General features: G+C 35.3%; 1 long non-coding RNA gene across 1 annotated transcript in view; it reads left to right on the top strand.

Annotated features, from left to right (window-relative positions):
* Nucleotides 1-17,069: 17,069 nt before the first annotated feature.
* Nucleotides 17,070-23,169, top strand: part of LOC116555113 — a 10,230-nt gene continuing 4,130 nt past the window's right edge. Inside the window, exon 1 of the long non-coding RNA XR_004270381.1 lies at nt 17,070-17,788. This is a non-coding gene — a long non-coding RNA (uncharacterized LOC116555113). The remainder of the gene's footprint in view (nt 17,789-23,169) is intronic.

Raw genomic sequence — 23,169 nt, 5'->3', positions numbered from 1 at the left:
TTTTAAGTAAACTTATAGAATTAAAAATCAAATAATATGAAAGCATTTAAAAGGTGAAATAAACACTACAAAATAAGATTACATTTATCTTGTGGGATAGACTTGTTCAATGAAAATATGAGGGGAATGTCAAAGGTTAGAAAAGTAAAATATGAGAAATAAAATTAGTAGGATTATGGACCCCGATTATGTTGAACTTTGTAGTAAAATGTTTGTGGTGATATGAGACAGAAGCCTAATTCAATATACTTTCTTGGGCTATACAATAAAATTTTGACTCATTTTACTCCTCAAATCACCCGTATTCTTATCCTATTTTATTCATTTTAGCACATATCATTACCTCACTCACTTTAAATAATTGCTTTTGTGTCTGGTTCATTGTTTATCTTCCACTAGAATGTGAAATCTAAAGTCAGAAATTGGTTTTTCTTATTAATATTTAGATATTTCCATTATCTGAAAGAGTAGCTTGACAAATTATAGGAACCAAATAAATATTTATTGAAAAATAAATGTATAAATGTCTTGAGCAAAAGGGATATTACTATGAGTTTAGCTAGAAGGTACTGAGTGCAATTAATGTAATCAAAGAAGTAATTATATAAATAATCATGAACAAAATTAATTTCTCAATGGCAGGAATTAAGCAATTATTAATGTCTTTAGAACAGTATCTCTTCGTCCATTCTTTAACAGTGTGTATCTCTGCTGAACTGTTTTTCTTTGTGTGTGTGCTTAAGTATGTTGGTCTCTTGTCTTTCTCCATGCAATTGGAAAGGTGGCTCCTGGCAGCTTCAGAAATATGTCTTCTCCTGCACCTTCAGAGGCAAAAGAATGCTTCATCCTTCTGAATAACTGAAATGAATCTATCAAAAAGATTGTGATTCGGCCACTTACTTACTTTATAAGAATTACTAAAGCAAGGTGGGAAAGTAATACAATTAGAAGGCTTAGAACTCATTCTCTTTTATGAAGTTCAAGAGGGAGGGGAATAGGTGTGTTTCATGGTATCAAGATTGAATCTGCACCCAAATAAAAAGAGAGAGGTAGTTCTACAAGTTAAAGGAAACTAGACAAAATATATGCATACTGTGGGTCAAACTTCACTTGTAAACAAAGCCAAATTCTGCTCTTCATGATATGGTTGCAATCATGGTTAGTTAAGCTTAACCAATAAATACATTGTTATTCACAGAACTTAAATGTGGTGTTAGAATTCATCTCATTGAACTTTGATATGGCCTTAGGATGCATTTCTGTGTAGACTTCCATACATCTCTACAGATTGCTTACTTTTGGACCTTCATCTGAAATTCTTTTTCATTACTTGCTAACTAATCGCAGAATAGCAAAAGGACCTACAATAACAAATGGAAATAAATAATGTATCATATCTAATAGGTCAGTCACTAATCTTCCCCTAGTCCAATAAATGAGAATATGGAAAATCTATTAGGTGGGACGTCATTATTAATAGCAGCCAGAAGGAGTCCTCCTAAGGACAATAAGGTGAAAAATGAGTAAGTAGCATACAAGAGATCACTCAATAGTCAAAGTTCGAAAAGAATACCTACCCAAACAATCTAGAGATGTACCAGTAGCCACGATAAAATTCAGGGTGAAATTGGGAAAGCCATGTATCCATACAGAGAAAAGCAATTATAAAAGTTAATGTCGAGTAGATGCTCATGAATTGCTATAGCACATTCTGGTTTCTCTGTTAGATGCCAGATGTAGGTGATAGGGGGGAAGGCAGCAAATCACACTGCCATGTGTGTACCTATGCAACAATTTTGCATGTTCTTCACATGTACCCCAAAACCTAAAATGCAATAAAATAAATAAATGGGGGGAAAAAAAAAAAGAAGCTTCAAACTAGGGCCTGCTGCCTGAGGCAACTGAATCAGATGTATACTTCCCTTCTGTCCACTGGCTTGAGTCAGTACTTAGGCAACCATCTCTATCACATAATCTTAACTCAAATAAGCTTAATTTCAGTTTTTCCTTTTAGAGACAGGGTCTCTCTTTGTCACCTGGCCTGGAGTGCAGTGGCACAGTCAGCTCACTGCAGCCTGGAACTACCAGCCTCAAGCCTTGCATACATATTATAGGTATGAACCACCACACCCAACTCAAATAATTTTTTTTCTACTGTTTAACTCCCACTCTTCCAATAAATACATCATTTGCTCTATGGATTTGACTTAGTTGATTATATTTTTGGATGTCTGCTAAGGTCACATCTAATATCCCACCCTAGTACCATTATTGCCATTTGATATATATTAATTGCTTGATCAATTTCCTTGGGGATTGTTTTCATACCCTGTTTTACAGTCTTCAAAGAAGAAATACTTCTCAGCAACTAGTTTCTTTTCATTCTGGTTCACTAATCATGTTAAATAGCATTCAGGAACCTTTAATTTAAACATACGAAGTATCTATAATACCTTGGCAATTTTAATTAAATACTATTTAAATATTATTTCCTACCCTTGTAAAATTTAGGCCTTACTATTTTTCCAAGATGTAAACAAAAGTGAATGTCATCTGGAAAGAGCTTTGAGGTTATATTGTAACCTAAATTACCGTAAAGGTTTCATCTATTGAATCAACTGAGCTGTTTCAAAACATCAGTTTGTGGCCTTTTGTTAGCCATATTCCTTTATGTTTCATGTTAAATATCACATAATAGATTCTAGCAATGGAGTGCTAAAATATTTGCATGCATCAGTTAGTTAACAAACTTCTATGGGAAGAGTCATTCATTTCTTCAAAATAGATGCTTTTTAGTTATATTCCATTTAGTAGGTAGAACTTTCTCCTGGTTTACAGATTTTATCTTTCATTAGCATGTCTTTTTTCCCCAAAAAAATCCAGGGTAGCTTCCCTCCCTGAAGCACAGGGTATCTGGGTTGGACGTTTTTCTCTGGCGCTGAGTATAGACTCTGTAAAAACTGAGTTACCCTTGGCTCAAATTTTTGCCCTGAGGGTTGTAACTAATCTAAATTCTGTTGTCATTTGAGAGAAGGATCTGCCTGGCCAGTTGTGGGCTGCAGATGATTTTGTTGACTGTTCTTAACGCCAGTTAACTGTGTAAAGCTAGTAGGCCGGTTGCCTTGCCAATGCACTGAGCTTGCTTATATATATGCTCTAACCTTACATCAATGATGTGTTTGGACTGCAGTCAGTAGTTGCTTCAAATGTAAACCTTCTAGAGAAATTTGAAAAACATACTTGCAATTATTCCCTCATGCTTTGCATCCAAATCTAATGTTTAGTCTGTCGAGACCATGCTTAGTGGGTTCCATTTTTGCTATTTTTCTCTTTTTCTATAGCTTGTAAGAAAAAGTATTCTTTGAATATCAAGGAATTCAAGCTTTTTGTTCCAAGTATGGTTTGTTTCATTCATCCTTCTTCTGTTTCATAGTGCTAGCTGATAAGAATATGTTACAAAGAAATGAGTCCAATGGGGCAAAGTAAGAGCTTGATTACTGGTACATTGGATTGGAGAACATGAGAAAGGTTTGTACCTCCCTCCTCCAACCCAGATCTTGGGTGTGTAACTTTGTTGATTTACTCAATGCATTGCTAGGAGGAATTCTGAAAGAGGTAGAGTGTAGCTTGGCCTGGGTTTATAGAGACAGGCCACATTTAAAATGTGTGGAGACTGGTTGAGAAAGAGCCAAGAATGTCCAAAAGGCCACAAACTGATCAGGGACAGATCTGGGAGGGCCAAAGACAAGGCTGGATTGTACAGTAAGCATGAACCTAACAGGATTCCACCCACTGGGGACCTGAAGCTATTGAATTAGCCATTCTTCTTCTAATGAGGGAAAGCAAGACAGGAGAACAAATAAATGAACTGAGATTTAGACTCTAGTGTTATCACAACATACAAGATGAGAGATAATATTTTGAATTCTTCAGGGAAGTTTTTTGCTCAGTTGAATATTTCTGTATTTACTTAAAGATAAGACTTGGTCTAAAACTTAATATAGCTGAAAGTAAAGATGTTTTTGAGATTACATGACTTAAAATGAAGATAGGCCTCTCTGTGTAAAAGTAAAATCTATAGGCCGGGTGCGGTGGCTCATGCCTGTAATCCCAGCACTTTGGGAGGCTGAAGTGGGGGATCACCTGAGGTCAGGTGTTCAAGACCAGCCTGACCAACATGGAGAAACACTGTCTCTACTAAAAATACAAAAAATTAGCTGGGCATGGTAGTGTATGTCTATAATCCCAGCTACTTGGGAGGCTGAAGCAAGAAAATCACTTGAACCTGGGAGGCAGAGGTTGCAGCGAGCTGAGATTATGCCATTGCACTCCAGCCTGGGCAACAAGAGTGAAACTCCACCTCAAAAAATACAAATTGAAAAAAAAAAAACCTATTTCTGTTTAAGAGGTAGGTTAAATAAAAAAGGGAAAAAAAGGAAAATTTATAATATTGGGTACTGATATTTGGGATATTTGTGTTGATTTTTGAGCTGAAAGGGTAACACTCTTGCATTATGGATATTCTTAATTAACATAAAACATATGTATGTGCAACAACTTTTTGGAATCCTTTGCCTAAATTAGCATTCCTGGCTGTTTGTTTGGAGCAAATCCCAGAAAACATATCACATTTGAGTATATACATTTTGTAACTATCATCACTAAAATAAGAAAATTAAGAGGTTGTATCCCCCTATATCATATTCAACTGTGCCTCCAATAATTTTACCTCTGATAGAAATGAATTTTGGGTTTGAGTTGCAACTCAAGAACAAATAAAGGCAGTAGTTTATTTTTATATTTAGTGGGAATCACATATTTGAACATATCATATAAGCCATGGACTGTCTTCTCAGAAAAAAAATATATGTTATACAGATATAGAAAATTTAGTGTACATTGTACAGTGTTTTATGGATAGTTCAGTAACTTATTCATACTTACCAGTTTTAGGGGCCCTAACTGGAGAGAAATCAGTACTATATTAGTTATGTGAGCATTTATTCACATAAAGAAATAATCACTTGTTACTGAGGAAAAATTGACCATTTTATTAAGTTTCTTAACCATTTAAAAGGCAGAGTTGGCAGGGCACAGTAGCTCATGCCTGTAATCCCAGCACTTTGGGAGGCTGAGGCAGGTGGATCATGAGGTCAGGAGATTGAGATAATCCTGGCCAACATGGTGAAACCCGATCTCTACTAAAAAATACAAAAATTAGCTGTGCGTGGTGGCATGTGCCTGTAATCCCAGCTACTCGGGAGGCTGAGGCAAAAGAATTGCTTGAACCATGGAGTTGGAGGTTGCAGTGAGCCGAGATCGCACCACAGCACTCCAGCCTGACTTACAATAACCATGTAGACTTAAAATTGGGATAGTGACATCCAAAAAGTTAAAAGTTAGAGTTTTGTATAGTTTGATATCCTATACCACACTGTAGGCAGTTGGGATTATTTTACTAATGAAGGGCTGTGGTTACACTGTGAAGGCTTGCTTGAAGACTTGCATGTTTCTTGTGTGACTTTCACTGATACTCAGTATGATCATACAATATTTATAAAGTGATGTTACATATATGTATCATATAACACACCCAAATATAGTCATGCACTGCATACCACTATTTCAGTCAATAAAGAGCTGCATTTATGGCGGTGGCCCCATAAAATTATAATATCACATTTTTATGGTACCTTTTCTATGTTTGAGTATGTTTAGATGCTCAAGTAGTTACCATTGTGTTACAATTGCCTGCGGTATTCAGTACAATAAAACATTCTACAGGTTTGTTACCTAGAAGCACCAGGACATACCATATAGCCTACATGTGTGCTAGGCTCTGTCATTCAGGTCTGTGTAAGTATACCCTATGATGTTTGCACAATGACTAAACGAGATACATTTCTCAAATACGTCTTCACCATTAAGTGATACATGACTGCATATACATGATATTCTGCAAGGCCCATGTATTTAAAGTCTTCCTACATAGCTTTCTAAAGCAAGTGGAAAACACCTAGTCCAAGAGACTGAAGTAGCTTTAAATATTCTGTTCTATGGCATCAGGGAAGTACCACCTTGGAATTTACTCTCAACTGCATATCAAAACATATTCAGCATGCCAATTTCATGTATGGCCTCTACTTACTTTACTGAGCTTGAAGCCTCTTTTATTTATATCTTTCCCAAAGGAAACCTTCTCAGTCTTATTTCTGTGGAAATGGCAGCAAGAACGTATTATTGTAATGAGGCTGAGCCATATGTGGGATCTTTTCCTCTTACAGCCTTTCACACACCATCAGTGGACTCTCCTGTTGTATATAGTTGAGGAAAAAGTCAGTTCAGGAAGTTGCACTAAAGCTGAATTCATGCTTGCAGAAATGAAGACAATCACCTTATTTATTTATTTATTTATTTGTTTATTTTCCTAGATGGAGTCTTGCTCTTTCACCCAGGCTGGAGTGCAGTGGTGAGATCTCAGCTCACTGCAACCTCCGCCTCCCAGGGTTTAAGTGATTCTCCTGCCTCAGCCTATGGAATAGCTGGGATTACACGTGCACGCCACCATGCCCAACTAATTTTTGTATTTTTAGTAAAGATGGGGTTTCACCATATTGGCCAGGCTGGGCTTGAACTCCAGACCTCATGATCTGCCTGCCTTGACCTCCCAAAATGCTTGGATTACAGCTGTGAGCCACTACACTCTGTCCACCTTACTTATTTGTACCTGTGATATTTGCTTATGGTGGGAAACTTGAGATGTCGCATTGTCCTTTGCTCTGATAAAGTTACTAACGATCATATTTGTTTTTATCCTTTTATTGAACTAAGATGGTTCAAAAATCAAACCAATCTTGTTTTGAGGAAAAAGCCCTTACTTGGCTACTGAATCAAAATGTCCATACTTCATCACTTTTCTTCCATACACATTTTCCCAACGTGGAAGAGCCACTTGAAACTCAGTTCTCTCCCCATTTCATGTCACATTCTAGTACAATCCTGCTAACATTTAGGGATGAGAAGACCTCATTCCATAGCAGATTTGAGCATTTATTAATGTTTACTTGTATGCTAGGCATTATATGAAAGACATTTAAAATATACCTTTTAATGTAATCTTTAACATATTTTTACAGAGTCAGTATGCTAACAGTAGTTTACAGATGAGAAAACTGAAGTTCAGAAAGGTGAGAAAATTTTTCCAAGGTTACACTCATAATAGCCAGAATTTAGGCTTGGGTTTTTAGGTCTTTTGCTTCTCAAAGTCAGTACCCAAAGGACTTAAAATCAAAGCACAAGGGCCAGGCATAGTGGCTTACTCCTGTAATCCCAGCACTCTGGGAGGCAGAGTTTGAGGTAAGCCGATTGTACCACTGCACTCCAGCCTGGGCAACAAGAGCAAAACTCGATCTCAAAAAAAATAATAAAATAAAATTAAAGCACATTGTCGCTGGTCCAGCTCTGATTTTGGAGGTCTAGTTTTGTAAATTGGGTATTTGCCTGTTTTCAGAGACAATTACAGCATATTTTACCCCATAAAGCAAGCACGTGAACCTTTTTCTCACTAAGATAATCAGGTTATTTTAGTGTCTTGCCATATCAATGTATATAAAGATTATAAAGATTTGTTGTTTATACCCAATGGGATAAACTGTGAAGGTAAGCAAGAAAATCTGAGGCAAAACCACATTATACTTTTAAATGTCTAGACATCTGCTTACAAATTTTGACTCAATTTCTTTATCTTTCTCCAATTTCTTTTAGATTACTTCCAATTGCAGAAATAGTTCATGTGTGCTATATAAATCTAATATATAGATTTTTAAAAAAAATTTAAGTTGTCACACTGTACTTTTCTTTGATAAATTATTAACATTTGTTCTAATCCTTTCTTGGTTTCCCTGAACTTGAAAGGGACATATTTTCTTGGGTGAGTTTGAGTCAAAAATGGACTCATTACTAATACCACTACTCACTAAACATTAATTGAATTAAATATCGTATGGTCAAGATAGCCGCTGGATTTTTTTTCAAATAAACCTCTATTAATTGGTAGTAGTTAACAATTTCACTAGATTCCCAGGAATTGAAGTTACCTTAAGCTCTGTAGGGTAAACAAGGATAGTAATTGATCAATGATATCTACCATGGCAATGGATGGAGAAGAGGTTTCACATGACCTTGAATTTGCTCAATCAGCACAATGTTTTTCTCACCTTAATAGACTCATTCTTGCTGCCTAGTGTGAAATTTCATCTCTCTAGTACATCAACCTGGTCATAGGCTCTAGTTTCTCTGATCCTTCCTATATTTCTGCAATTAATTCATGCATGTTCCTTGAGTCACTGGTTATGGCACCACCTTGAGAAGTCTGAGGTAACTGTTTCATCTTCATTAAACGAGACTCTATTTTCAGCATATTATACTCACCATGAGACAAACCATTTAGTAACTGATCGTAAAAACCCACAGAAAAGGCAAAGAACCAACAGAGGTCACAGCAGAGACACCACACTCTTCATTTTGATTGTATAAAACAGTTTATATTTTTGGTATAAGGCCAACTATGTCTCAAACCCAAAACTAAAGTGTCAGCTTTATCTCTTCATTATTGCTTGTGCATATTCTAAGTACTAAACAAATAAAATGTGTTGCTTCTAGACCATCCTTATTTGTTTATTATTTATTTATTAGTTACCAGAATCTTCTATGAGCTGGTCTCTAAGTTCAGTCCAAGCCTCACCTTTTCTACAGGACTGTGCCTGTGTTCAGTCTTCCTCACAATTAAGTTCGTGGTATCTCTGCTGTGCACTCGATTGTTTCTTTGGTATCTTTGGACTTTACACTTGGATTTGTGGAGTTTCAATTACAGTTTTAACAACCTATGGGAATATGCAAATTATTTAACTTGTCAAGCCCCATTACGTTATTTAGAAAATAATTGTAATAATCAAAATGTCACATATAGATTTTTATAAGGGATAATTAAGCTAACGTGTGTAATACATTTAGCACATATCAAGTACTCATTAATATTGGTGGTTTTCATTGGTGAATAATCTGAGTATATGGCTGAGTCTGAGGTGGCTGAAGTGCAGCTGATTAAAAGACCGAAAGGTGGATAACTTCAGGTATATACTGTGAACATATTTGATAGAAATGACTAACTTTCTGTATTCAACTTTTGTGGTATTTTATGAAAAAAAACAGTAAAACCAACTTCTGGGTTTTCATACAAATAATTTTCTGATGGTTGCTACACTGTTTTCTAGATCTTTACTGAGCATCTAAAACAGTACCATTTCCTTAGCACTCCCTTTCTGCTTACCACTCGCTGCCAGGCACACAATACATGCAAACTCTATTCCTTATAAAAAGTTTACAGAAGAGTTTTATTACTTCTATATTAAAGAAGAGGAGACTGAGTTTTAGAATTACTAAAGCCAATATGACACAGAAAATAATTTGATATGAGGCCAAACAAACATATGAAAAAATATTCGCCATTGGTCATTAGAGAAATGCAAATCAAAACCACATTGAGATACCATCTCACGCCAATTACAATGGCAATCATTAAAAAATCTGGAGACAACAGATGCTGGAGAGGATGTAGAGAAATAGGAACACTTTTACACTGTTGATGGGAATGTAAATTAGTTGAACCATTGTGGAAGACAGGGTGGCGATTCTTCAAGAATCTAGAAATAGAAATGCCATTTGACCCAGCAATCCCATTACTGGGTATATACCTAAAGGATTATAAATTGTTCTATTATAAAGACACATGTACACATATGTTCATTGTGGCGCCGTTTACAATGGCAAAGACATGGAACCAACCCAAATTCCCATCAATGATAGACTGGACAAAGAAAATGTGGCACATATACACTGTGGAATACTATGCAGCCATAAAAAATGAAGAGTTGATGCCCTTTGTAGGGACATGGATGAATCTGGAAACCATCACTCTCAGCAAACTGACACAAAACAGAAAATCAAACACCGCATGTTCTCACTCATAGGTGGGTGTTCAACAATGAGAACACATGGACACAGGGAGGGGAACATCACACACTGGGGTCTGTTGGTGGGGCTAGGGGAGGGACAGCAGGGGAGTGGGGAGGGTGAGGAGGGATAACATGGGGAGTAATGCCAGATATAGGTGACGGGGGATAGAGGCAGCAAACCACCTTACCATGTATGTACCTATGCAACAATCCTGCATGATCTGCACATGTACCCCAGAACTGAAAGTACAATTAAAAAACGAATTTGAGATTGATTTATTTTGGCTCAAACCTCACATTGACTACACCATACAACATTAAACTAGAACTCTTCCAATAGTCTCTCATGAATAAAACTGGTACATATATGATCATAATGAGAAAGTCATTTTGAAGTGTAACAAGTTTATTTAAAGTTCAACATACAGATTATTCTATCACATTCTCATTATCAATAGTTCATGTCATTGTGATTGATATAATTTCATCAAGATACATTGCAGGAGTTCAGCTCATGCGTTTGAGGCCAAATTGTGGCTGTGCAACAAGCAAGTGACTGAACTGAGCTCAAAATAATTAAATGTTTTGCTTAAGTAACTGCACAATTAACTTGAAAAAAAATGGAAAACAAAATAATTCCACAACAAAACAAATGCATAACAACATGAACAAAGAGACAAAATAACCTCAACAATAAATATAAGCAATAAATTAAATTCCTATAATGTTATGGGAAACAAATTTCATTTGTAGTGTTTGGATTGACATTCTCAACATTTCACAGAAAGAAGTTGATATAATGCATAGACATGGCAAATCAATGTTTTCAAATTAAGTTATATATATGTACATATAGGTGTATATATGTACGTTAGTGTTTTTAAGTTTAATATATTTTCTATTTTTTAATTTTGTTGAGGTACTTGTTTATGGGGTACATGTAAAATTTATCACATATATAGAATGTGTAATGAGCATGTCAGGGTAATTAGGGTATCCATAATTATCATCAAAGTATTGATCACTTCTATGTGTTTTATGTGTGTGAGCATGTATGTATACATCCACACACATGCACACTTCCTTTCTGTCTTAAACTTACCTTGGTTTTTATGATGAGTTAATTGCATCACTCAATTATCTCCTAATTCATTCTTAAGATAACTAATTCATGGTTGGAGAAAAACAATAACAATTAATCAAACAGCTTTGAACAACCAATGCATTGGGATTCAAAATTGACAAAAGCAAAAGGAGCTCTAATCATTGTAATTAGGAGGAAAGAAACATATTAGAAGATGCTGTACTATAAAATTCAAACCAGTCCAGTTATTGGTGGCATGTTACACCTGTAAGCAAATTAAAGAGCTTGTCACAAGTAATTTGGAAAGCTAACTGCTCACAGTGTATCCGTTGAACATTTGGCTTTTGTGGGATGAGGGCAGGTTGGTGAAACTGATGCTGCCACTATGGAAAATACTTTTATTCCAGTTATAGATAATCCTTTAAAATTGGTATAAAATTAATAACTCACCTAAGCCAGACTTTGAGTTATTTAACTGTTTGCTGTGAGGAGGAACTGCTGTGAGGAGGAACAAGACACTGTCTTGTTTAGCAAGTTGTTAATGCCTACATATTATGCATCTTTCTTTGTGTGTGTGTGTGCGTGTGTGTGTGTGTGTCTGTATTTTAAGACAGAGGATGAACCAGGTATCACATTATTCCATATCCACACAGCCACAAGTTTTTAAAATTTGAACTAAATATCTGCCAATTATGGATTAATCACTTTAGCCTTCACAGCATTATTTTACTTTTAAAGAAAGAAAAACTCAACAAAAGGTGGTCTAACCTAGACAATATTATTTATAATAGTTAAAAATTCCTTAGTTTTAAATACTTTACCTGTATTATATCATTTAATCTTTACAATCTTGAAAAATAATTGCTTTATTAATTTCATTTTAAAGATGATGAGAATAAAGCTTAGAGAAGTCAAGTGCTTGGCCCAATCTGAAAACTGAAGAAACTAACATTTAAAATGTGGTCTAGCTGACACCAATGTTTGTTCTTAATCATTACCCTATAGTACTTTTATTGAAGAGAGTCTAACTTTGATAACATGAAAGTTAACATTATATAGACATAAATAGCTGAAAGTTCAGCTGCATAAACTCAATAAATGTTAGTTAAATTAAAGAGCTATTTATGTCTATATTATGTTCTCAGATGCATGAAGCACAGAAACACAAAGAGTATAATTGTTTAAACATATGCCCTTCCCACTGGCCTACTTAAACTGTTATAAAAAATAGAGGAAGAGGAAATATTTCCAAACTCATTATATAAGGCCAGCATTATTGTGATACCAAAATCAAAGACATTAAAAACTGAAAACTATAGGCCAATATCTCTGATGAATATTGATGCAAAAATCCCCAACAAAATACTAGCAAACAAAATTCAACAATATGTTAAAAAGATTACTCATCATGACCGAGTGGGATTTATCCCAGGTATGCAAGGATGGTTCAACACATATGTATCAATTAATGTGATACATCATACCAACAGACTGCAGGACAAAAATCATGTAACCATTTTAATTGATGTTGAGAAAGCATTTGATAAAGTTCAGCATTCTCTCATGATGAAAACCCTAGAAAAACTGGGCTCAAAAGGAACATATCTCAGTATAATACAAGCCATATGTATTAGTATGTTTTAATGCTGTTGATAAAGATATATGCAGGAATAAGCAATTTACAAAAGAAAGAAGTTTAATATACTCATGGTTCCATGTGGCTTCAGCAGGGGACCTCACAATCATGGTGGAAGGTGAAAGACATGTCTCACATGGTGACAGACAAGAAATGAAAACTTGTGCAGGGAAACTTTGCTTTATAAAACCATTGGATCTCATGAGACTTATTCACTATCATGAGAATAGCGTGGGAAAGACTCACACCATAACTCCATTACATCCCACTGTGTCCCTCCCATAACACATGAGAATTGTGGAAGCCACATTTCAAGATGATATTTTGGTGGGGCCACAGCCAAACCATATCATTCCACCTTGGCCACTCCCAAATCTCATGGCCTCACATTTCAATACGCCCCTTGCACCCTCTGAAACCATGACCCAAGCTATACCTTGGCCCCTTTTAGTCATGGATAGAGTGGCTGGGATATCCCTAGGCTATAGCAGAAGGACCTTGGGCCTCATACAAAAAGAAAATCAAAATAGGTTAAATACTTAAATCAAAGAGCTCAAAATATAAAATTACCACAAGAGAATTCTGGGAAATTCTCCAGGACATTGGTTGTGGCAAAAATTTCTTGAGTAATTATAGCCCATAGGCCCGTGTTACAAAAAAAAAAAAAAAAAAAAAAAAAAAAAAAAAAAAAAAAAAAAAAAGGACAAATGGGATCACATCAAGGTAAAAAGCTTCTACACAGCAAAGGAGACAATCAACGAATTGAAGAGACAACCAACAAAATGGGAGAAAATATTTTCAAACTACCCATTTGATAAGGGATGAATCATGGGAATACATGAGAGGCCCAAACAATTCTATAGTGAAAATTCAAATAATCTGATCAAAAAAACTGGCTAAAGATTTAAATAGATATTTCTCAAAAGAAGACACACAAATGTAAAATAAGTATATTAAAAAGTACTCAACATTATTGATCATCAGAGTAATACAAATCCAAATTACAATAAGATATCATCTCACCCTAGTTGAAATGGCTTTTATCCAAAATTTAAGCAACAACAAATGCCAGTGATGATGTGAAGAAAAGGGAACCCTTGTACACTGTTGATGGAAATGTAAATTAATACAACCATGATTGAAAGCAGTTTGGAGGTTCCTTAAAAACTAAAAATAAAGCTACCATATGATCCAGAAATCTCACTGCTGGGCATATATCCAAAGAAAGGAAATCAGTGTATCAAAGAGATGCCTGCACTCTCATGTTTGTTGCAGCACTGTTCACAATAGCCAAGATGTGGAAGCAATGTAAGTGTCCCTTAACAGATAAACGGATAAATAAAATGTGATACATATACACAGTGGAGAGCTACTCAGGCGTAAGAAAAAGAAATTTTGTCATTTGCAGCAACACAGTTGGAACTAAACGTTATTATGTTAAGTAAAATAAGCCAGGCACAGGAAGATAAACATCATATGTTATCGCTTATCTGTGGAACCTAAATATCAAAACAATTGAATTCCTGAAGATAGAGAATAGGAGGATGGTCAACAGAGGCTGGGAAGGGTAGTATAGTGGTGTGGGTATGGGGAGGTATGGATGATTAGTGTACAAAAAATAATTAGAAAGAACGAATAATACCTAGTATTTGATACCACAACAGGGGAACTATTGTCAATTATAATTTAATTGCATATTTAAAAATAGCCAAATGTATAATTGGATTGTGTCTAAGACAAAGAATAAACATTTGATGGGATGAATGCCCATCAACATTTTCATGATGTAATTATTGCATATTACATGCCTATAGCAAAATATCTCATGTAACCCATAACTATATATACCTACTATGTATCCACAAATGTTAAAAAATAATTGAAAAACAGATATGCCCTTTCTTTAAATAACACAGACTATTGTACAAGAGATTAAATGTCTCCAAATATAACTATGATTTTGAATGCCAAATATAGGATACACAGAAAAAAAGAGGAATTTCAGGGAGAAAAAAAAGGAATTTCAGGGAAAAAAATGCTATGCATAGGTTTAGGCAAAAAGTACAATTAAAAAAGCAAACGCAGATACATTATGTACTAAAGTACCTGTGTCTGGAATTGTTCATTTGTGTGTGTGTGTGATTTAAGTCTCTTTCATTGGTGATTTTTTTTCTGATATTTTGTTGTGTAAAACAGAGCACTTAATTTTCCTCCCAGAATATTGCTACATAATTGCTACTCTCATTAACAATTTAATTGATTATATTTCTTAAAGACTACCTATGAAAGTCTTTGTTTTATCAAGTAATGGATGAATGCTTCTGCAGCACATAATGTGATGCAATATATTCCATTGGTTTACCTTTCTTTCTAAAATGTAGCCACATTTAAGAAATAAAAAAAGTCCATTGGCAGGAATAAAGGAATTAAAATGTACCTATACTTTTAGAAATTCCTTAAATGGAATTTTTGATTTGTGTGTTTTGAGGCCTGTATTGCATGTTTAGAAGGATAAGGCCATGTCAAAGTTTATTTCAAGATCTATTTTCATCCTAGCAGAAGGACTTCTTATATTGTGATTGGAAGGCCTCTAGGAAGACATTTCTATTTATGAAATATCCCTTAAGTTCTGTAGGTTGCTGAAATCCTTCAACAACATTCATCCATATAAAATAAAAATTGCCAGCCTCTTTTGAAATATAAATTTTTCTGAAGGACATCTCAACTGCAATCCTTCTTATTTAGAGTCAGCAAACTAGTATTGAAAGTTTACATATTTTTATCAACACTGTATGTGTGTATGTATTTGTATGTGTGTCTAAAATCAAGCATTGTTTCAGTTACTTTTAATCCACTTTTTTTCTGTAGAACCTCATTAGGACTAGTAAGTAATTTTTGACTTCCTTCAAATTCTATTGAATTCAACCAATATATGATCTCAATACAATACATAAAGCAAAATTATAACATAGGTATATAAATAGGCATTAATTCTAGATAGGATGAGGGTTGGATATGATAGCTTTGGGAGGTCTAATGACATTGGATATTGATCACAATAGTAAATGAACACAACAGTAACTACAACTTATTATAATTCTCTAAAAGATAATTAGAGAAAACTAGTAGTACTAAAATACGACTGAATTACTGTAAACCCCAATTCAAAGAATACCATAACATAAAACCCATTAGTTACCTCCTATGTACTTCCATATAACTAGTTTCTTCATTAATCATTTTGAAGCCTAGCAAAAGGATCAATCTGAGACTGACAATTCCTAATTTTTTCTATTTTTATCTATATCTTAGCAATGGGAATAATGACATGCACATACAAAATGCTCATAGAGTTTAGACTCAACAGCTCTCTACCTAGCCCAATAGAACCACCATCAGCACGAGGAAGAAACTTCTAGATTAGCTATAGAATTTTCAGCAATAATGGAAATGTTCCACAACCTGTGATATCCAATATGGTAGCCACTAGTTACATCTGGCTATTGAACATTTGAAATATGGGTAGTGTGAATAAATAAGGGAATTTTAAGTTAGATTTAATTTCAATTTATTGAAGTTTAAATAGCCACATGTGCTTAATGGCTACTCTGTTTAACGATATATTTCTAGGTGGACGTAAAAATAGGTACAAAAAAAAAAGGCATGTGTATTTGGAAAGCAGGCAGTAATTTGCAAATGCTGGAGTATGGAGGAAGATTGAGTATGTCTGAAAACGAAGTTGCACAATACATTAAGTTGTAAAAGACTTTCCAATGGCAAGCCAAACTATAAGCTTGGCCAGAGGCATTGAAGCCTGAGAGTGACATGATAAAAAATCTATGTTTTAGGTCATTCTCCTTGGCATATTAATGATAAAAGGTAAGAGACAGGGAGTGTATATTAATTGAATGTTACTAAGAAATAAGTTAGATATAATGACATTATAAATTATAATAATAACAGGGTATGGAGTAAAATAGTTCAAAAATATTGTAAAGATAGAATTCAGTGGACACTACTTATGACTGATTTGATACGTATGGCAGGCTGGAGAGGAGAGACTGTATAGTCATGAAGACAATTTGGGGATTACTAGCTTAGGTCACATATTATAATGATGTAAAGGCTGGCAGGAAATCAATTTTCAGAGAGTGTATCAGCTGGCTATTCTAATAATGCTGGGTAACAATCAACAGGCAACTCAGTGGCTTAAAACACCCATTTGTTGCTATTGATCTAAGTTTACAGGTTGAAAGGGCTTTGGCTGGGCAATAATCCATGCTATTACTGGGGGGTATTTATATGGTGCTAAAATGTGTAGCGCTAATTTGGAATAGTCTCAACTCGGTTGACTATCTCTGTTCCATATATCTCAACCTCTAGCTGGCAAGAAGTCTAATGGGAACTAATGTTATTCTAATGGGAAGACAAGAGTGGAGAAAGCATAAACATCAAGCAGCTTTTAGTCATAGGTTTGTTTCTAGTTTGCTGTTGGTCTATTGGCCAAAACAACTCATGGGGCCAAACCCAAAGTCCAGGTAGGAGGGCAATACAAAAGGCATAAATGGAGGAATATGTGAGAGATTGGAGCCTAACCAAATCACTTTTCCATAATCTTTCTTCTGGCCACAGGTATTTATATCTCTTCCGTGTGCTTAATAGCTGTTACTACTATTCAATTCCCCTTCAATGATCCATATGATCATTCATCATTGCACTGGACTTAGAGCTTAGGAACTCATCATTTAAAAGAGGTCCAGATATAGCTTCCCTTTATCCAAGGACCTATAAACTAAAAAGACAAGTTAACTATCCTCCAACTCTTCACATGCTCATATGATAATGAAAGAAATACAAAATAGCTGCAGTAGGCCACCCCACATAAAAAGTAGAAGGTTGGGATGCACACAACCTTTAATAAAGATACTAATTATTCTCAGCAAACTAACACAGGAACAGAAAACCAAACACTGTATGTTCTTACTAATAAGTGGGAGCTGAACAATGAGAACACATGAACACAGGGAGGGAAACATCAAACACTGAGGCCTGTCGGTGGCTTGGGGGGCAAGGGGAGGGATAGCATTAAGAGAAACACCTAATGCACGTGGAGCTTGAAACCTAGATGAAGGGTTGATGGGTGCAGCAAAACACCATGGCACGTGTATACCTGTATAACAAACCTGCATGTTCTTCACATGTATCCCAGAACTTAAAGTATAATCATTTAAAAAAGATTCTGGCATCCAGTTATAACCATGCTACAAATTTTCACTACCCTAGATTTCAGAAGGGGATATTCCTTGATTAATCCTTCAAAGTGGCTCCCTAGACTGTTATTCTTTCCCCTTCCATGGGAGTGAACTGTCTATTCCAATATTCTTCACAGCTCGTGGCTGCACACTTGTTCATTGTCCACATTTTTTTTCACTTCTTTAAAGGTCATTAGAAAATATATCTTTTTGGCTACTTTCTCAGACTGCTTCTTACTCATATAAAGTTGTAGATCCCAAAATCTTTGTAGATTTTGAAATGTACAAATTTATTTAACCTAGTCTAATGGCACTTTCACCAATATTGCCATTTCAAAATTTGCATAGGTTTCCTCTGAGTTGGATAAGATTCCTTTCCGCACTTAGAGTGTCATATCAATACTTTTTTTGAAGACATGTCTCCTCTCCAGACTTATTCCTTAATATTGGGGGTGGGATGATGCCTTTAGTATTCTAAGCATCCTTTTGACTAGTTTGGAGTGTCACTCTTGATTTGATCTTCGTCTCCAAGTATTTTATTTTGAGCAATATTTTCTCAAGGAGAGTTTGGAGATGAGAAGGAGATTTTATGGTACAGCCCAGGAACTGCTGACCATTCTGTCTCACAAACAACTTTATAAAAGTCAGATGACACTTTCCGCTTTCTTCCTGAAAAAAAAATCAATTCCATAATTTTGTCAGATGCCTGTTTGATTATCTAACTCACTGTAGGTGACAATTATCCCAATTTTTTTACCTCAAAATAACATTTTTAGCAGCTTCCTCAGTGCTTTTCTAGTCTTTGTCCATTCCAAAAGCCAATGCAATGTAGTATTGGTTTTCTGTTATGAAAACCCTCTGTGTCCAATGACAATTTCTGTGTTGATAAGCTCCTACTTCAATAGTGCTTCATGTCAAACTCAAATTCTTTAATGAGAATGATTTACTAATGCCCAGAAATCCAAAAATGATTTTGGTATGGCTCATCTGGGCATTCCTCCTGGTCTCGGTTTGGGACACATTAGCATATCTTGTAGTTTTCTTGCTTTGGACTGATCTAGGATACTCTTCCTAGGACAACAGTCTTTAATCTATGATTTTCAGCCTCCTATAGGGTAGACTGGGGCATTTACTTCAGAATTCAAGAATGGAAGAAGAAATGTACAAATGCCATTTCAAGGCTCTCCTTACGTCATTTGGCTTTGACCCATTGGTCAAAGAAAGTCAAACAACTAAGTCCAAAATTAGTGTGGGAGAGCATTGTCAAATGCATTGGTGCATCAAAGTATAGGAAATTGGATATATCAGTTCAGTCTTCACTGAGAGCATGTAATTATTTTTGTTGTGGATTAGAGATGAGGCAAAAAGGCCAAGATCATATAATTATGGTTCTCCTGTTCTGGGCTCAAAAGTCTGTATCTTTTCTGAAGAAATGAGAATATAGTGAATGATTTTAAGCAGAGGATCAGCCAATACTTATTTTCACATAAAGATCACTCTGCAACACTGTGTAGGGACTAGAAAGATTATGGCTTGAAAGCAAGAAGACACATTAGAAGAAGGTTGTCTTAATTCAGGTTATAAATCATAAATGTCTGATAAATTAATAATAGAAGAGAAAACACTACAGGACATCCGATTAAGGGAAGGAGGAATTCAGGTTTGAAATCAGTACTTTTTCTTACAAACTCAAGAGAAATGAATAGGAAAAATAATTATGTCACTAGTCCAAAGATAAAGTTGACATTTTTTTATTAAATACTGATTCTCAATTCCTTTCTTTAAACTTACAATTCGCATTCTAGAAGGCTTGGTATCTCCTCCAGACTCACCATCTTAGCCTCAGGTAATTTAACATAAGAAATTTGGTGACACCCTCTTAAAGCTAACACAGAGCTTTAAATAAATGACACCTGTTGTGTTTTGGGTGTTATTCTGGACAAGAGTACCTCTGAGCTTTATTAATTTTTACTTCCTGCAGTTAAATCATCCTTCAAAATGTGAATTAGCTCCAGCAATATGCCAAAGCTGGCTTATACTGACCTTAAATTATTGTTTCTGTTGTTTTGTGCTGTTTATATCAGAAAAAATAAAAGGCACATTTCTCTTTTAGCAGAAAGCATTGCAGGTGTTAAATAAAATGGTTATTTGTCTCACTGAAGTTGACCTCTGGAGTGTTTTTTTTTTTTTCTATGGTGAGAGTTTTAAAGGGTGTTTGTCAAATTGCAATTGCAAGAAAACAGCACTGCAATATATATATTATATACATATATATATGTATATATATATTATATATATATGTATATATATATTATATATATATGTATATATATTATATATATGTATGTATATATATATTTTATATATATATGTATATATATATATTATTTATATATATGTATATATATATACACACACATATATATATATACATAATATATATATAATGAGATATTTGTTTTTGAAATAGTTCAAGTAAAGGAAATACACACACACACGCCACACACACACACACACACACACACACACATACACATATGGTTTTTTTGTTAAGAATTTTATCTAGTCTTTTTAAAACTATATTGGGAAATGTGTGGTTGGGAGATAAAAAAGAACTAATCTCTTTTGGACGTGATTCTGATATCAAAATACTTCAAGAAAAAGGAAGCCTGGCTGAACATCAATACATTGAGCATGGGCCACTTTAAAATTAAGTGTAAAGAAACCCCAAACTTTTTAAGAAAGCAAGGATGAACATTAAAAATATTAGAAGGGGAAACTCATTACTTCTAGCACAAGAACATACCTCAGGTTGCTACTGTAAAATTTTTTGTAGGCCTATTTGTGGCATCTTTGCTTCAGAATTAGTTCAGATTGTACTCCTGTATCTAGTGTTGTAAATTGTACATTCAGATTTATCTATCCTATTCAAAAAATATTTTTAAGAAAGTCCCCACCCCAGAACATAACAGACAACTTTTACCTTGTTGTCTAACAATGGGATTGATATCCAAAGAGCAATTCACCAAATTGAACCAGTAGCACTAACATTTGAGTTAATTAGATAAATAAGTAGCTACTATAATTATCAGGTTTTTTATGTTAATAATTTTGGCATCCATTTCTTATGTTTGTTCTTCATTTTATATTTTGTCCACTTCTATATAGTGTCACCTGGAAATAAAACTTGTAACAGGAACTGTCCTGAATAGCAGATGATTAGGTTCCTTGCAACACAGAACCTTGCAGGGCCAAGTAAGGATTGTCTTTGCTGCATGTCCATAGAGAGAGGAGCAATGGGGAGCTGGGAGGTGTTTGTCTCCCCTTTAGCCATTTCTGTTTCCCATGCATATGGCTTTTGGAGGTTAGTTATAAGCCTCGGAAAACTGGGCTTCTCAACTCTAGAGAAAAGTAACCTCCTTCAATTTTATCTCAGGGTAAAGTGAGGCTTAGAGACCTGAGACCTGTACCTATTTTTAGGGAACCAATCTAGACGAGAAGTCACTAGCCATTCTGTAGAGTGGGTCCAGAGAAACTGAGATAGCCCCACAAGCTCTTGGTCATCATGCTACATTTTAAAATCATACTGGGAAAAGAGAAAATATAGTCCTAACAAAGGAAAGATGACAATAGATCCTCTGGTTAAGTCAGTTCAGACTGCTATAACAAATTACCATAGAATGAGTGGCTTAAACAATATATTTCTCTCAGTTCTGAAGCTAGAAACCCGAGATCAGGGTGCCCTCATGGTTGAGTTCTAGTGAGGGTCCTCTTCCATGTTGCACACAGCTGATTTCTCCTTGCATCCTTACATGGTAGAAAGATGGTGAGCTAGCACTCTGTCTTCTGCTGATAAGGCCACTAATCTCATTCATGGAGACTTCACCCCATAACCTAATCACCTTTCAAGAGTGCCACCTCCAAATATCATCACACTGGAAATTAGATTTTAACATGAATTTTGAGGGTACAGAAACATTCAATTTGTAACATTATTATTAAACAGTGATATGATGGGTTAAAAATGGGTTCAAATTATTTGTATCCCCTGCTATCAACAGCTGAAGTTTCTTTCACATTTTCTGAATGTAGACTGGCCTTATTTTCTGCTTTGACTAATAGAACGAAGCAGAAAGCGATTAGGGAGTTCCAAGATGAGTTCTCAGGAGAACTTGCAGATTCTGCTCTCATTCTCTTGAATGCTGCTGTCATATGAAAAGCCCTAGGCAGGACTGCCACAGATACATGGTCCAATTCACAGCTGACACCAATCATCTGTAGATTTATGAATGAGGCCACCTTAGACATTCAGTCCCAATTAAACCACCAGGTAGATAAAGTTACATGAGTGACCCCAAGGGAGACCACTGTCAAGACCAAATTGTGGACCTGAAGAACAGTGAGCAAATAGGGTTTTGTTTGTTTGTTTGTTTGTTTGTTTTGAAACAGGATCTCACTCTGTCACCTAGACTGAAGTGCAATGTAGCCAACAGGGCTCACTGTAGCTTCTGGCTCCTGTGCTCAAGCGATTCTCTCACGTTAGCTCCCTGAGTAGCTAGAACTATAGGTGTGTGCCATCATGCCTGGCTAATTTTTTCATTTTTTGTAGAGACTCGGTTTCACCATGTTGCCCAGGCTGATCTCAAATGCCTGAGCTCAGGCAATCCACCTGCCTCAGCCTCCCAATTTTACAGGCAGGATCCACTGTGCCTGGCTAAAATAGCATTTTTAAAGTTACTAAATTTAGGGGTAGTTTGTTATGCTTTATATAATAGGAGACTGAAACAAGTGAATCTTAGCCCTTTAATCTTTAGCTCTAAGGAAGGGAGAGATAAAACAGAAAACCATATTCTGTGCATACACAGTGTATGTAACCTTGTTCAGCGAGGACCACAGGCCAATTAGTATTTCAGATTTGAACAATCTAAACAACTTATCTTTTCTGGGATCATGATGAGGGAAGGTAAAGAATAAGAATGCCAGAAAAGAGAAAACCTTTCTTCCTTGCCTTAATAGATTTTTGTCTCCTTTACTAGACTGCTATCTGCTTAAGGGTCGATCATTTTATTCTTTTCTTTTCTTTCTTTCTTTCTCTCTTTCTTTCTTTCTTTCTTTCTTTCTTTCTTTCTTTCTTTCCTTCTTTCTTTCTTTCTTTCTTTCTTTCTTTCTTTCTTTCTTTCTTTC

The sequence above is a fragment of the Sapajus apella genome, unplaced genomic scaffold (genome assembly GCF_009761245.1).
Source record: "Sapajus apella isolate SASKATOON/1434 unplaced genomic scaffold, GSC_monkey_1.0 scaffold14, whole genome shotgun sequence".
NCBI classification, from domain to species: Eukaryota; Metazoa; Chordata; class Mammalia; order Primates; family Cebidae; genus Sapajus; species Sapajus apella.
This window is presented reverse-complemented; position numbering and strand designations above follow the sequence as displayed.